Source organism: Phyllostomus hastatus, unplaced genomic scaffold (assembly GCF_019186645.2).
Source record: "Phyllostomus hastatus isolate PE091 unplaced genomic scaffold, TTU_PhHast_1.1 phas_scaffold_501, whole genome shotgun sequence".
Taxonomy (NCBI): domain Eukaryota; kingdom Metazoa; phylum Chordata; class Mammalia; order Chiroptera; family Phyllostomidae; genus Phyllostomus; species Phyllostomus hastatus.
The window spans coordinates 59,213,790-59,228,752 of NW_025334033.1; positions in this window are offsets into that span (position 1 = coordinate 59,213,790).

Consider the following 14,963-nt stretch of genomic DNA (forward strand, 5'->3'; position numbering starts at 1 on the left):
GCAAGAAGCAAGACCTAATTTGAGGTCAAGTGTTTAACTAATGCACAGGATGCACACTTCAGCTGCTTAGTAGATGTTCATTGAATGACTAATTTAGTGCTTTATCAATTCAGAGAAATAGATATTACCTTCATTTAAATACTAAAAATGGAATCAAATAAACAAATGGAAGTCATATTCTATAATAGACAGGAGTGTGAAGGGTAGGAATAATGAACACTGAGTCAACTTCATGAAGAAGTAGGTTCAGTTGATACCAGGCAGAAGCTAATGCTTAGAAAGGCAGTGAAGATGCAGAGACAGAGGCTGAAGTACTGAAGGGATTGTCAAGTGATATTGAAAGGAAGCAAAACGTGGAAGAAACCAACTGATAGAATGTGGCCCAAGGCAAGTAGTATAGGGGCAGTCGAAACCCATCAGGGCTGGGTTGAACTGCCATGGACTCATAGACCATTGTTGAGTCATTATATGAGCATTGCTTGCAAGCCCCTTTGAATGCCAAATGATACAACATGCTCCTAATAAAGAGGTCTTGGAGCCCAGCCTGGCTAGCAGGACTTCAATTCTGCCCAACATCACAAGTTCCCCAGAGAGACTGTAGGCCTCTGGAAAATAGAAGACAGCAGGCTGCCCTGGCAGCTGGTGAATGGCAAGCCACAACAAATTAATGGCCTGGGGAGAAAAACTCTAAAGACCTCATGCATGGAAAAGAGCACAGCCCTAGGTAGGGCTTAAATCCCTGCTCTGCTACCCACTACCTAGTTGAGCTTGAACAAATCCGTGAAACTGCCTGAGCCTCAGCCTGTCACTTTTAAAGTGAGACTGATGACACAACTTTCCTTATAGAGATATATGGGTTGGAACTTTGTAAATTGTAAATTCTATGCCAATACTTACTTTTTAATAATTGTCATTATTATTGGTAAAGCCACAGACGTGTGGGTCTCTTAGGAATAGTACTAGCAAAGGGTAGCCCTGTATCTGATGTACAGTTCTAAGGAAAGGAAGATTTATTCTTGAGTCTACCATGGGATGTTTTTAATACCAGGTTTTACAAGCAGTTGATCCTTGAGGTCAGGTGGAAGAGTTCATTTTCTACGACCAACAGCGCTTCTTGGTTGAAATGAAGGAAAGGTTCTTTATACAATAGACATATTTTAAGCATACCTACAATTTGTTATTAAACTCTTATTTACAGTAAAATGTAATAAAATGCATTTTGTGGGCATAATTTATTTGCATATATAATATGTTCACATGAGTGCATATAAAAATTTACATGTATGTTACATGAAAATATCTATATCTTATTTTCTTTGCTTACTCCTAACAAAATGGTCTTCCAACGATGATACACTTATTCTGATTTCTCAGTGTAAGCCTCTTGCTAAAACAAGCTATCTCTGTGGCCCGATGGAGTTGCCACTGCGGAATCATTCCCGGCGCGCTCCTGGCTCCTTTCCCTGCCCAGCTTCTTCACTGGAAGGCGAGGTGGCACTTCCAATTTCCTGAAAACACCCTGAAGCTCGGGGAACAAATTGGAGAAATCAGGATTGATTGTATTCTCTGCTCTCTTTGTCTTTGTCAGGGTTGGTCAAAGCCAAGTTAGAGTTTCCAGAGCGAGAGTAGCTTAAGGGGACTCTATATTAAGTATAAACAATTATGATTTGGTAAAACATTCAATTATTATGAAGATGGGCATGGAAAGCTTAGTCATAATTTTGTCTTTGCAACCAGTCATTCACATCAATGACCAATTTGCCTGATAACTGAATACATTTATTTGTTAGGAACCGAGTTGCTAGAATGTTGTAAGTGGATGCTGTATTCTTTGAGGCATGTGAGTTCTGTGTGGATACCCTCCATCCCTGTATAAAATAAAACTAATAAACATTTGGAAGAAATATTGCAGAGAAAATCTCCCATAATGCCAGATTAACGATCATCTCTGCTGTCAGGTTTATTTTACAGGTTTGGGGAAGTCTTGATTTGATTTTCTTCTTTACAACTCAAATGATAATTTTATTTCAAGTCTGCCAGATATTCCCAACAAAACATTCTTCTCTTTCCTGTCTAGCTATAATTTTGTGTATACTTATCGCATTTATGACGTTCTGCCTTCCATTATTCATCTATCCATATTTTTTGTCTTCCTCTCTCCTAAGTAACTTGCAGGCAAGGACTTGAACTGATAGATGAGTGAATTCCCTGAAGGCACGTAGTAGAGAGCCCTGCACTTAGTGTGTGCTGACCTGGGAACTGAAGTAGCTGTTCAATGACATAAGCTCCAGAAAACAACAGATAAGGGCTCCTTTGCTTGTGTCTGTATGGAAGAGGAAAGGTGAGGTCGTGGGCATCAATCACTGAAGGGGAAAGAATAGGACTGGTGTAATAAGGCTTTCTAGAATAATGACATTGACTGAATAACTGGTAAGCACAAAACCAGCATGTGAAGAATGACCTGTCTGATTGTTCATTGATGAGTGAAGCCCTCTGCTCAGGACAAGAAAATGACTGATAAGAAACTTCTGGTAGAAGATGAAGGGGTTCCTTTTTTTCCTTCTTTAATTTTTCTTCTTTTCCTCCCCATCCTCCCCCTTCTCCTTCTCTTCCTTCTCCTTCTTTTCTTCTTCCTCTTCTTCCTCCCCTTCCTCCCCCTCCCCTTTCTCCCCCCTCCCCTCCGCCTCCCCCTCCTTTCTCCTCTTCTCCTCCTCCTTCTCCTCCTCCTCCTCCTCCTCCTTCTTCTTCCTCCTCCTCCTCCTCTTCTTCTTCTTCCTTTGTCATCAAATTTTGGCAGATAATTGAGACCTAGATTCAGAACAAAGAAACATTTAGACATTAAAATTGCCCAGATATCTGGGTCACGAAGAGAGTGACTTTACATAGCATCTTTATGAGCCCATTTTGGTAAGTTAAAATGTGCTGCTTTCATTGATGTCTACATGTATTATTTTGTTTAACATATTTGTATGAACCCAAGAACTTCAAATACTGTCCTTCTAAATCTATCTCACTCTGCCTTATTAGTTTTTACAAAACATTTTTGTGGGAATTTTTTTGTTGATTTTAAGGGTGTGGGTCTGATTGGAAATTGTCATTTATTTTGTAATTGGAAAGGAGTTTAGATACAGTCAAATTCTTCTCCTTCTAAAGAGATGAGTGGCATGAAGCCCAGGGATGTTATGTGACATTCCTGTTAGTGGACTATGCCTGTCATTTGGGCAGGATCCAAACGTCTCCAAACTCTTCTTCAGGTCCTCTTTTAGTTACAATTTATTTCACTTATTTTGCACATGTTTATATTTTTATTTTTTTATTGTTTTTAAACATAGTTGTCCCTATTTTTCTCCTATTTGCTCACCTCTTCCCTGCCCACCCTGTTCCACATTCAATCCTGTCATTGCCCTTGTCCATGGGTCCTTTTTACATGTTCCTTGGCTTGACCCTTGCCCTTCTTTCCCCCATTATCCCCCTCCCCCACCCTCTAGTCACTGTCAGATTGTTCTCTATTTCCATGTCTCTGGTTCTATCTTGCACAGGTTTATTTTTATTTACCCAACTAAACTGTAACTTTTTGGAGGACTTGAAGTGTTTAACTTCTTTTGATCGCTCACAAACAAGCTCAAGTCTTTGAACACTGTTCTTCACAGTAGGTCCCGCTTCAAGGATTAATGATTGCTGTGGGCAGCGTCATTGGCAGAAATTGCTGCAGGTGAGGAAATGGATAGACAACTTCACTAAAAAGGAGAAATAAATACTTTAGAAACAAGACAGATAAAGGATTATTTTTAAAACTGAGAATAATGTTTTGTTCTTACTGTTTTTTTAAATATTGTTTATGCTGTAAGAGTTGTCCTAATTTTTCCCTCTTTCCCCCCTCTACCTAGCTTGCCCCATTCCCTCAGGCAATGCCCACATCCATTCCCGTGTCCATGGGTCCTTTATGTAGGCTCTTTGGCTAATCCCTTCACCTTCTTTCAACCAGTCTCCATTTCCGCTCTCTCCCCTCTCTCCCCTCTCAGAGCTGTGAGTCTAGTCCATGATTCTATGCCTCTGACTCTATTTTGCTTGTTAGTTTATTTTGTTCATTAGATTCCACATATAAGTGAAATTACATGGTACTTGTCTTTCACTGGCTTATTTCACTTACCATAATAATCTCCAAATCCATCCATATTGATGCAAAAGGTAAGAATTTCTTATTTTTAGTGCTGCATAGTATGCCATTGTATAAATGTACCACCATTTTTAATCTACTCATCTATTGATGGGCACTTAAGCTGTTTCTAGATCTTAGCTCTTGTATATAACACTGCTGTGAACATAGGAGTGCATATATCTTTTGAATTGATATTTCAAGATTCTTAGTATATATTCAGAAGGGGAATCACTGGGTCAAAAGGCAGTTCCATTTTTTAATTTTTTGAGAAAATTCTATACCATTTTACACAGTGGATGTACCAGTCTGAATTCCAACCAACAGTTCACTGGAATTCCCTTTTCTCCCCATCCTTGCCAGCACTTGTTATTTGTTGATTTATTAATCACAGCCTTTTTGGCAGGTGCAAGGTGATATCTCATTGTGGTTTTAATTTTCATCTCTTTGATGGCGAGTGATGTTGAGCACTTTTTCATATGTCTTTGGGCCATCAGTATGTTCTCCTTGGAGGTGTTTATTTAGGTACTTTGCCCATTTTTTAATAGATTGTTTGTCTTCCTGGTGTTGAGTCATATATTTTGCAGATTAAACCCTTGTCCAGTGTATCAACCGGCAAATATGTTCTGCCATACAGTGGGTTCCTTTTTCATTTTGAAGATGGTTTCTTTAGCTGTGCAGAATCTTTTTAATTTGATGTAGTCCCATTTGTTTATGTTTTCCTTCATTTTCCTTAACTTGGGATATTGAAAAAAATACTGTGACATCACATTTCTGAAATTTTACTGCCTATGTTTTCCTCTAGGATTTTTATGGTATTGTAACATATATTTAAATCTTTTATCCATTCTGAGTCTGTTCTGGTGTATGGTATAAGTTGGTGGTATAGTTTCATTTTTTGCATGTATCAGTTTAGTTTTTCCAACACCATTTGTTGAAGAGACTGTCTTACTTGCATCCTTTGTCAAATATTAATTTACAATAAATACGTGGGCTTATTTCTAGGCTCTCTGTTCTGTTGCATTGATTTATATATCTGTTTTTATGCCAATACCAGGTTGTTTGGTGACAGTGGCCTTATAGTATAGCTTGATATCAGGTATTGTGATTCCTCCAACTTTGTTTTTTTTCTCAAGATTGCTAAGCCTATTTGAGAACTTTCTTGGTTCCATATGAATTTTGGAATATTAGTTCTAGATCTGTGAAATATGCCACTGGTATTTTACTACAAATTACATTGAATATATACATTGCTTTGGGTAGTATGGACATATTAATGATGCAAATTCTTCCAATACATGAACAGGGGATATGATTCCACTTATTTTTATCTTTTTCAATTTCTCTCTTCAGTATCCTATAGTTTTCCAAACACAGGTTTTTACCTCCTTGGTTAAATTTATTCCTAGGTACCTTTTTGTTGTTGTTGCAATAGCACATGGAATTGGTTTCTTTGTTTCTCTTTCTGATAGTTCATTATTGGTATATAAAAACTCATCATTTTCTGAGTATTAGTTTTGTATTCTGCTACTTTAATGAATTCACTTATTAGGTCTAGCAGTTTTTGGTGGAGTTTATAGGATTTTCTGTCAACTGCAAACAATGGCAGCTTTAATTCCTCCTTTCCAATTTGGATGCCTTTTATTTCTTCCTTGTCTGATCACTGTGGCTAGGACTTCTAGTACTATATTAAATACGGGTACTTAAGGTGGACATTCTTATCTTGTTCCCAATCAGAAGGGGAATGCTTGTAGTTTTTGACCATAGAGTATGATGCTGGCAGTGCATTTTTCATGCATGGCCTTTATTGGATTGAGATATGTTGCCTCTATTCCCACTTTTTTGAGAGTGTTTATCATAAATGGGTACTGGATTTTGTCAAATGCTTGTTCTGCATTTATTAATATGATCATGTGGTTATTTATCTACATTTTTATGTGATGAATCACATTTATTGAATTGTGCTTATTATACCAGTCTTGCATCCCATTCAATTATGGCATATGATCTTTTAAATGTATTTCTGGGTCTTTTGTGCTAATATTTTGTTAAGGATTTTAGCATCTATGTTATCAGTGCTATTAGCCTATGATTTTCTTTCTTTGTTGTATCTTTACCCAGTTTTAGAATTAGGATAATACTGACCTATTGAAAAGAGCTTGAAAATCTTCTCTTCTCTTGATTTTTTTGGGATAGTTTGAGATGGATAGGTGTTAGTCTTCTTTGAAAGATTGGTAAAATTCATTAGTGAAGCCACCTAGCCCAGAACTTTTGTTTGTTGGGATTTTTTTTTATCATTATCACTGCTTCCATTGTGTTAGTATTTATTGGTCTATTCAGGTTTTCTGTTTCTCCTTGTCTCAGTTTTGGAAGATTCTATGTTTTTAGAAATGTATCCATTTTGCCCAGCTTATCCAGTATCTTAGTGTATAATTGTTCATGGTATTTTCTTACAATCCTCTATATTTCTGTGATATCAGTCATTACTTCTCCTCTTTCCTTTCTGCTATCATTTATTTGGGTCTTCTCTCTTCTTTTGTTGATCAGTGTGGTTAAAGGTTGTCAATTTTATCTTTTCAAAAACCAGATCCTGCATTCACTAATGTTTTGAATTGCTTTTTATAGTTTTATGTCATTTATTTCTTCCCTAATCTTCATTATTTCCTTCCTTCAATTTGCTTTGGGCTTTGTTTGTTGTTGTTTTTCTAGTTCTTTTAGTTGTAAGATTAGATCACTTATTTGAGATTTTTCTTGCTTCTTTTGTTGGCCTGTAATGCTATGAACTTTCCTATGAGGACTCTTTTCACTCTGCCCCACAGATTTTGGGTTGTTTGTATTTTTTTCCAGGTAATTTTTTATTTATTCCTTGACCTCAAATGATAACACATTCTTTATTCAATAGCATGCTATTTAGCCCCATGCATTCAAATGTTTTTGAGGGTTTTTTAATTTGAGGTTAATTTCCACTTTAATGCCACTGTGATCCAAGAATTTGCTTGCTATGATCTTAACTTTTTTGAATTTTCAAAGCTATTTTGTGGCCCAACATGTGGTCTGTCTTTGAGAATAATCAATGTGCACTTGAGAAGAATGTGTATTTTATTATTTTGAAGTGAAATGTTCTACAAATATCAATAAAATCTATTTGATCTTGTACATGGTTTAAGGTCACTGTTTCCTTGTTGATTATTTGTCTGGAAGATCTATATGTTGGTGACAGTGGGATGTTAAAAATCCCCATACTTTGACTATTGTTATTGATCTTTTTCTTAAAGTTCACTAAGATTTTCTTTACACATTTTGGTGCTCCTATATTGGGTGCATATGTTTACAAGGGTTATATCTTCTTGTTGGGTTGATCACTTTAGTATTATGTAGTGACCTTCTTTGTGTCTTATTTTGGCCTTTGTTTTAATTTTTTTTGTCAGATATAAGTATTGCTATCCCAGTTTTTTTCACCTCCATTTACATGGAATATTCTTTCCATCCTTTCACTTTCAGCCTGTGTAAGTCTTTTGTTTTGAGGTAGGTCTCTTGTAGGCCTCATATATATATATATATATGTAGGCCTTATATATATATATATATATATATATATATATATATATATATATATAGAGAGAGAGAGAGAGAGAGAGAGAGAGAGAGAGAGAGTTTTCTTATTTATTCAGCTACCCTATGTCTTTTGATTGGAGCATAATCTATTTAAATATAAGTTTTCTGTTGATAGCTACCTATACTGCCATATTTCCTCCTTATACCTACTCTCTTTTTTTATTTCTATTTTTTCTTCTTTCTAACAGCAGTTCCTTTAACATCTTTTGCAATGTTGCTTTGGTGGTAATGAACTCCTTTAGCTTTTGTTTGTTTGGGAAGCTCTTTATTTCTCCTTCAATTTTAAATGATAGCCTTGCTGAGCAGAGTTGTCTTGGTTGCAGGTCTTTGCTTTTTATTACTTTGAATGCCTCATGCAAATCCCTTCTGGTCTAAAGTGTTTCTGTTGAGAATTCAGCAGACAGCCTTATGGGACCTCCCTTGTATGTAACTAACTGTTTCTTTCTGCTTTTAAGATTCTCTCTTTGTCTTTAAACTTTGCCATTTTAAGTGTGGTGTGCCTTGGTATGGGCTTCTTTAGGTTTGTCCTGACTGGGACACTCTGTGCTTCCTGAACTTGTGTGATTTTCCTTCACCAGGTCAGGAAAGTTTTTATCATTATTCCTTCAAACAGTGTTTCTGTCCCTTGCTCTCTTTTTTCTCCTTTTGTTATCCCTATGATGAAATATAATGTTATGTTTCATGTTGTCTCAAAATTACCCTAAACTGTCCTTATTCTTTTTGTAGTTTTTCTTTTTGTTAGACTAACTGGGTGTTTTGACTTTTTAAATTTTTTTTTTAATTTTGGCCCTGTCTTCCAAATTGCTTATTCAATCATCTGCTTCATCTAGTCTGCTTTTAACTACTTCTACTGTATTCTTTATTTCAGATATTATATTCTTCCTTTGCAACTGATTCTTATTCGGAGTTTCTATGTCCTTTTTCATGTTGATATAGTTCCAGCTAAGTTCTTTGTAGTCCTTACTAAGTTCCTTCAGCATCCTTATAATCAGTCGTCCCCAACATTTTTGGCACCAGGGACTGATTTCATGCAAGACAGTTTTTCCATGGACCATGGAGGGGGGAGATGGTTTCGGGATGTCTTACCTTGCAAACTGTTGTACAGGTGTTGACGGAACAAAACAAAATAACACTAAACAACAAACAAAGGATATCAACAAGAAGAGAAAAATCAACACAAAAGAGCAAATAATAAGAAAAGTGAAATAGAAGAGTAAAAGAAAAAAGGAAGGATATGAGAAAATGAAAGGAAATAAAAATGGTTATGAGAAGGGAGAAGGAAGAAAAACAATAAGAGTAAAGAATAGGAAGAGGAAAATAACAAAGAATAAAGAAAGAAAAAGAATAAAAAATAATGCAAGGAAAGAAGAAATCTACGGAGTAAGAAAATGAGAAAGTAAAATAAGAGATATAAGAGAAAAATAGAAAAAATAAAAAACAGAAAATGAAAAAATAATAATAAAGCAATGGAAAAAGACAAATTAATGAAAAATAACAAAGTGGGATTCACCTCAGCAGAGTTTAGTGTCTGCCTGCTGGGATCTCCCTTTGAATACTGCTCTGATGCGGTCTGAAGCTGGTGTGAGCCAATATCAGATGCCATCCTCTTCTGGCCCTCGACAGTCTTTTTGAAGGTACAAAGGGTACGCAGTTTGTGGCTGCCTCTGCTAGGCATGGCTGTACACGGGAGCAGCCCAGCAGCCCTGCCAGCCTGGCTTTTTCCAGTACATGACCCAGGGGTGGGTCAGCAAAACTTTCGAGGCGACTGCCTCATCCTGTCTCTGCCTGCTGCCCTGCTGTCAGTCTCAGTTGTTGAACTGGCTGTTTTCTGAAAGCACTTCTGGTTGAATCAGGAGGATGGGACCCCTAGATCTCCTGGGCCGGGGGTGGGGTGGGGGTGGGGCTTGTCATTCAGAATTCAAGGAGGTTGGTGAGTGTCGTTTCCCACACATGAGCCACACATCGGAATCTATCAGGGATTATTTCCTTGAAGTAAGCCCTAGTAAGCAAGTGGGTGGGGCCTATGGTGCCCGGAGTTTGGGTCTGCCAGAAACTAAGAGGGTGATTCTATGAGCTATTCTATGAAGGGAAGCACCGATTTGGTTCCTGGAAAAGTATAGGGAATGGTTGCACCACAAAACCAGTCTCTGACACCCCCTGAGTCTGCCTATGTTGTTGTTTCTTCAGCAGGAATAACATAGAGGGTGGGGAAAGAAGAGAGAAAAGATGCAGGGTGAGGCCAGCAGAATTCCAGAGGGTGGGATGAGCAGTATCCCACAAGGTGGGATAATTGTTTTTCTCCAGGCTGATTCCACAGGGGCAGGCTTGCTCTTCTGAAGAAAAAAATGGTCTTCTGTGATATCAGTGAATGACCGACACAGGGGTCCCAGCAACTGTTCCCACACATCTCTACCCAATGCCTTGCACCTTCCCTTTGCCAGAGGTCAAGGTGAGTGGCTGCAAATGAACAACCTGTGCTTCGGCCCTTTAAAAAAAAACACCAATGTGGCTTTTTCTCCGCCTCCCTCCAACAGACAAATACCCTGCCTTTGCCACCTTTCACCACTGGATGCTACCTGGGCAGCTGATTTGAGCTTTGGCACACTGTGTTCGGGAGCCCTCCCTGGGGTCCAGGCTTTACTCCTCTCTGTGGTAAGCTCCCAAGGCTGTGTGTCTCTCCACCTGCTCTCCGGGGGAACGGGTCAGCATCTTTTCCTACTGTGCCCTTCCTACCAGTCTCGAGGGGGTTTCTGCCTGTCCTTGGTTAAAAGACTTCTCTTCAGGTCATCTTCGGTTGGTCATTCCAGGTGACGGTTCCCCTTTATTTTATTTCCACTTTGGTCTGGGAGCAGGTATGAGAAAGATCCTTCAATTCTGCCACTATCTTGTGCCCCCCACTCTGTTTTTACTGTTTTAGAAACTGGACTAATGGTAGAAGGAATAAGAAATGCAGATAAGTGAAACAGCTCTAAATAGCTACAGTTCAGAGCAGTGCTTGAGAAATATCTTCAAAGAGTGCTTGGGAAATGGGAAGAAATTAGTTTTTCCAGCTGGGTGTGTGTGCTTGAATGGTGGAATGCAGGGATTAGCCAGGTAAAAGGGGAGACCTGGCCTTGGCCTTTCCAGCCTGGTCTGGCTGTCAGTGCTGGTTAGCAAAAACTTGAATCTTTGACGTGAAGGGTTCAGAATCACTACTGGTCACAAAAAAGACACCTCTAAGGACCCAGAGCTCTTTGGGGTCTCACTACAGTGCAACTGGTGAAAAGTTCAGGCAGCCTGCAGTGCCTGTGTCTGGAATGGCAGTCCTTGACTTTTTTGGCACCAGGGACTGGTTTCATGGAAGACAATTTTTTTTCCAGGGATCAGGGTGGTGGGATGGTTTCAGGATGATTCAAGCGCATTCCATTCAAGATCATCTGCTGCTTTGTGGCCTGGTGCCTAACAGGCCGGGACCAGAACTAGTCCAAGGCCCAGAGGTGCTACTTCGTCTCTCTTGTTAATTCCAACCTAGGCTCTCCATCTGACACTATTTAAACCTGTACCTCGAACTCCCTCTCTCTCTGTCTCCGTCTCTCTCTCCCACCTTCTGTCATCTCTACCCGTTTCTGTCTCTTTCACATTTTTCAAGAAAAACCACTTAGGGAGCCCAGTGTTTTGTTTTCTTTCAGCTACATTTGGCTTTCAATAATCCAAAAATACAGTTGGAAATAAGGAGCATTCTATATTTCAGCAATGGAAGCTCTCTCCATTGGACAGTGCTCATCACTTTTGCTTGAGTTTTGCCTCAGTAAGTCACAGGTGTTCTAGGTATTAAGACTGGTAGAAACATTATGCATTTGAAAATGTCTATAGTATACAAGTCATCTAATATCAACTGGACATAACTGGGAAATTATGTTAGTTAAATTAACAGCTCATTAAATGTTTAATAATAACATACAGACATACACACCAACATTTAAGTAGACATGAATTTGTCAAGCTTTTGATGTGTAGTGCCCAGGTTTTTGTCTGCCTGTGGAACCACTGATTGAATTAATATTGTTTTCACCACCAAACGCATCAGTTCTGATTTCCTGTGTGCATTCTTGTACTGGGATGAAAACATTTAAGCACTTGGAGAGTGACCTGAGCACAGAACTACAATATATTTTTAAGATTCTGTCCTCTTGATCCCCACTTCCCATTGATCTGCCATGAATGTTTTCCTAAACCATTCAACCAGGTTTCCATTCCAGTAACTCCCTCTCGGTACTCTTTATGTTTTTTTTTCTAGAAAATATTTGTTCTTACTTATAATCACAGTACAAAAGTTTAGCTCTCTTGGTAAACGTAGACCTGCCAGTCAAGAGCATGCGTGACAATGCAAGAATACTGAGCAGCTGCAAGAACCCGTATGTCATGGGCGCAGTCAGTGCATTTCACTAGGGCCTGAGCACACAGTGATTTTCTGGCATATTGACCAAAATACTGACAAAGTGAAACATCGGTACGGAACTTTCTGCCACATATATGCCAGCTACTGAATATCTAGTCTGTGTAATTATGAGAAAACTACTCCTGAGCGTGGACCCTCCAAAACAGGAATCTGTTTATTAAAAAAATATATGTATTTATTGTTACATTTTTAAACTTCAGTCACTTACAAAGTCTTCTCCAGTTGATGCAATATGTGTATCGAGACCCTTTTTTCCACTTCTCAAAAGGTTTTGAACTTGTCGGTTTTTTGGTGCTTCATCTATTTGTTGTTTCATCTCTTCCACACTGGCAAAAGGTTTCCTTTTGAGGACTTTTTTCATTAAGGGAAACAAAAAATGTTGCTCAAGGTGAGATCCAGGAGAAAGAGGGGTGAGGCAAGGAGTCATCCCCTTTTTGGTCAGAAACTCCTGAACACGCAGTGTGAGGTGGCAGGTGCGCTGGTAAATCGCCCGCCATGAAATGGGCAAACGGGCTGGAAGAGTCCTAAAAAAAATTCCCCGAGGCCAAGCACAGCCTCTTACAACGACGCCAGCTGGTACACTGGTACAGATGCGTTTCTAGATCACTCGCCAAGCAGGGACAGCCCGTACTAAGGGACCCACACCCTAGAAATACCATTTTTCGGGGTCCCCCATCATAAACACTTTATGCCTCAGTTTCTACATCACTAAAATGGTAATATGATAATGTCTGTCCCACAAGTTCATCACGAGAGTTGATGATTTGGCGAGCCTCAAGCAAGTGGCCTCCTGCATATCACAGTTTCACACTGCACTCAGCACGTGATACCTCTTATTATTCCTCCATGTGTGGTAGATCATGGCGATGTCTCTAAAACATTGTTTTCATCATTGACGCCAGTAAACAGATTGCTTATTTTTTTTCCCTGAACATCTCCTTTGCTCACCACATTGTAATATCACAGATATATTGTGTATTTGTTTAAGTACTGTGACAATTTGGAGGGCTATACACTCTTGGAACATCTAAGGTTCTTTCCTCTTTCCACAAGTCTCAGTTTTTTTCCCCATTGGCAATGATAAAACCCTCTTTGAGAATGCATAATCTACTGGATTTCAGATGATATCTCTCCCACCCATAACATCAGGGCACTATGTTAGTCTAGGGTTGACTCTTCATAATACAGGGTTGAGCAAGCTTTGAACTAGGAGTGAGTGTACTGTTTCTTCCCATGAACGTGTCCCACCTGAGATAGATGTTTAGATGGGGGAGTAACTAAGTTAGAAGACTCAGGCACACCAGTGATTTTTAGATGTGAGATGCAATTAGAGTACGTTGTTTCTGCTTTTCTTATTAACCACACTGGGCACTTCCTGAGGTATTAGGGGGTCAGGACTTCAACAAATGAGCTTTGGGGGAACACAATTTAGTCTATAATAATCTGCTACCTGCTGTGCAGTGGGCATTCAACAGTGAATGAATGAATGAACGAAATTTTTGCTGAATTTGTTAAATTAGCAATTCTACTGATATTTGAGAATACTGATGTGCTTAGGAGATAAAATACCACGGTGATGTTTCTGTTTACTCAGTAACTCATCACTGAAGAGCCACGGCCGTGAGCAGCCTGCCCAAACATTTTAGGGCCTTGGGCAAGGGTGAGAGAGTGGCCCACCATAGCTCTAATCTTTCGAAAGCTGTAAATCTTATCAACAACGTGTTTTAAACATGTGCAGTTCTCCTGTGTCAGTGATCAGCCTGTCAGAACGACCTGGAAGGTCAGGCAGTTTTGAGTTTATAATCATAAGACTCCCAAGTTCTGCACGGAAGGTGAAAAGCACAGAGAGAGCTGGTCCCCGGCCTTTTCACCCACAGTGGGGGTTCCATCCTGAACTCTAAGGGGCCTTGCACACACACACCAGACATGTACTCTCCTTCCCCCAGATATGTGGGCCTAAAGGTGTCATAAACTTAGAAAGAGAGACCCACTGAAGAAGCCCACCTAAGCCCTGGGAGGTTTGGGGTAGAAATTCTGGAACTTGTCTACATAAGTCATAGCCTAGAGGTGTTCTCCAGGCTCCAGACATTTATGCCACCTTTGTCCTGCACACCCCTTGTCCTCGCGGGAGGGTGTGGGTCACAGGTCTGTGGGTGGTCCTGTGGTCAGTTGCAGGTCCCTCAGGAACTTCCACCAGTTTTGAACGTATTCTCATGCTCTGAATTCCCTGAGGAATGTTCAGATGGGACAGAACATTCTGAGAAAATACATTCTGAGGGTCAGGGCTTTGTCATATCCAGAGCTAGCTAAGGGAGGCAGCCATCTCACGGGGGGAATTTACTTCATTCACCCCTGACCCTAAACACCCATGATCTCTGCACCTACGCGTCTCCAAATGGACCACGTCACCACTTGTGAGGAGACTTGGGTCTGGAAATGTGTGAGCAGGTTCCAGGGAGAAGCAGATAGTTCACGGGCTCCTGGAACCCTTGAGTGGGGCCCACCTTCCCCTTCAGCTCCACTCTTGTGCCCGGGTGAGACAGCACAGAGGCTCGTGAATGATGCAGCCCTGTCAAACCCTGGACCTCTAAACAAGGTTTTTGTCACTGGGGTCACTAAACGCTGCTTTTTCAAATTATCGATGGTTGCCTCCCTGGCTGTGCTCATAGCTTCAGGAAAAAAAAATAAGCCAATGCTTTTGTTCACCACATAGAATAATTTATAGATGAGGACCAATGCACTTGTTAGAGAGCA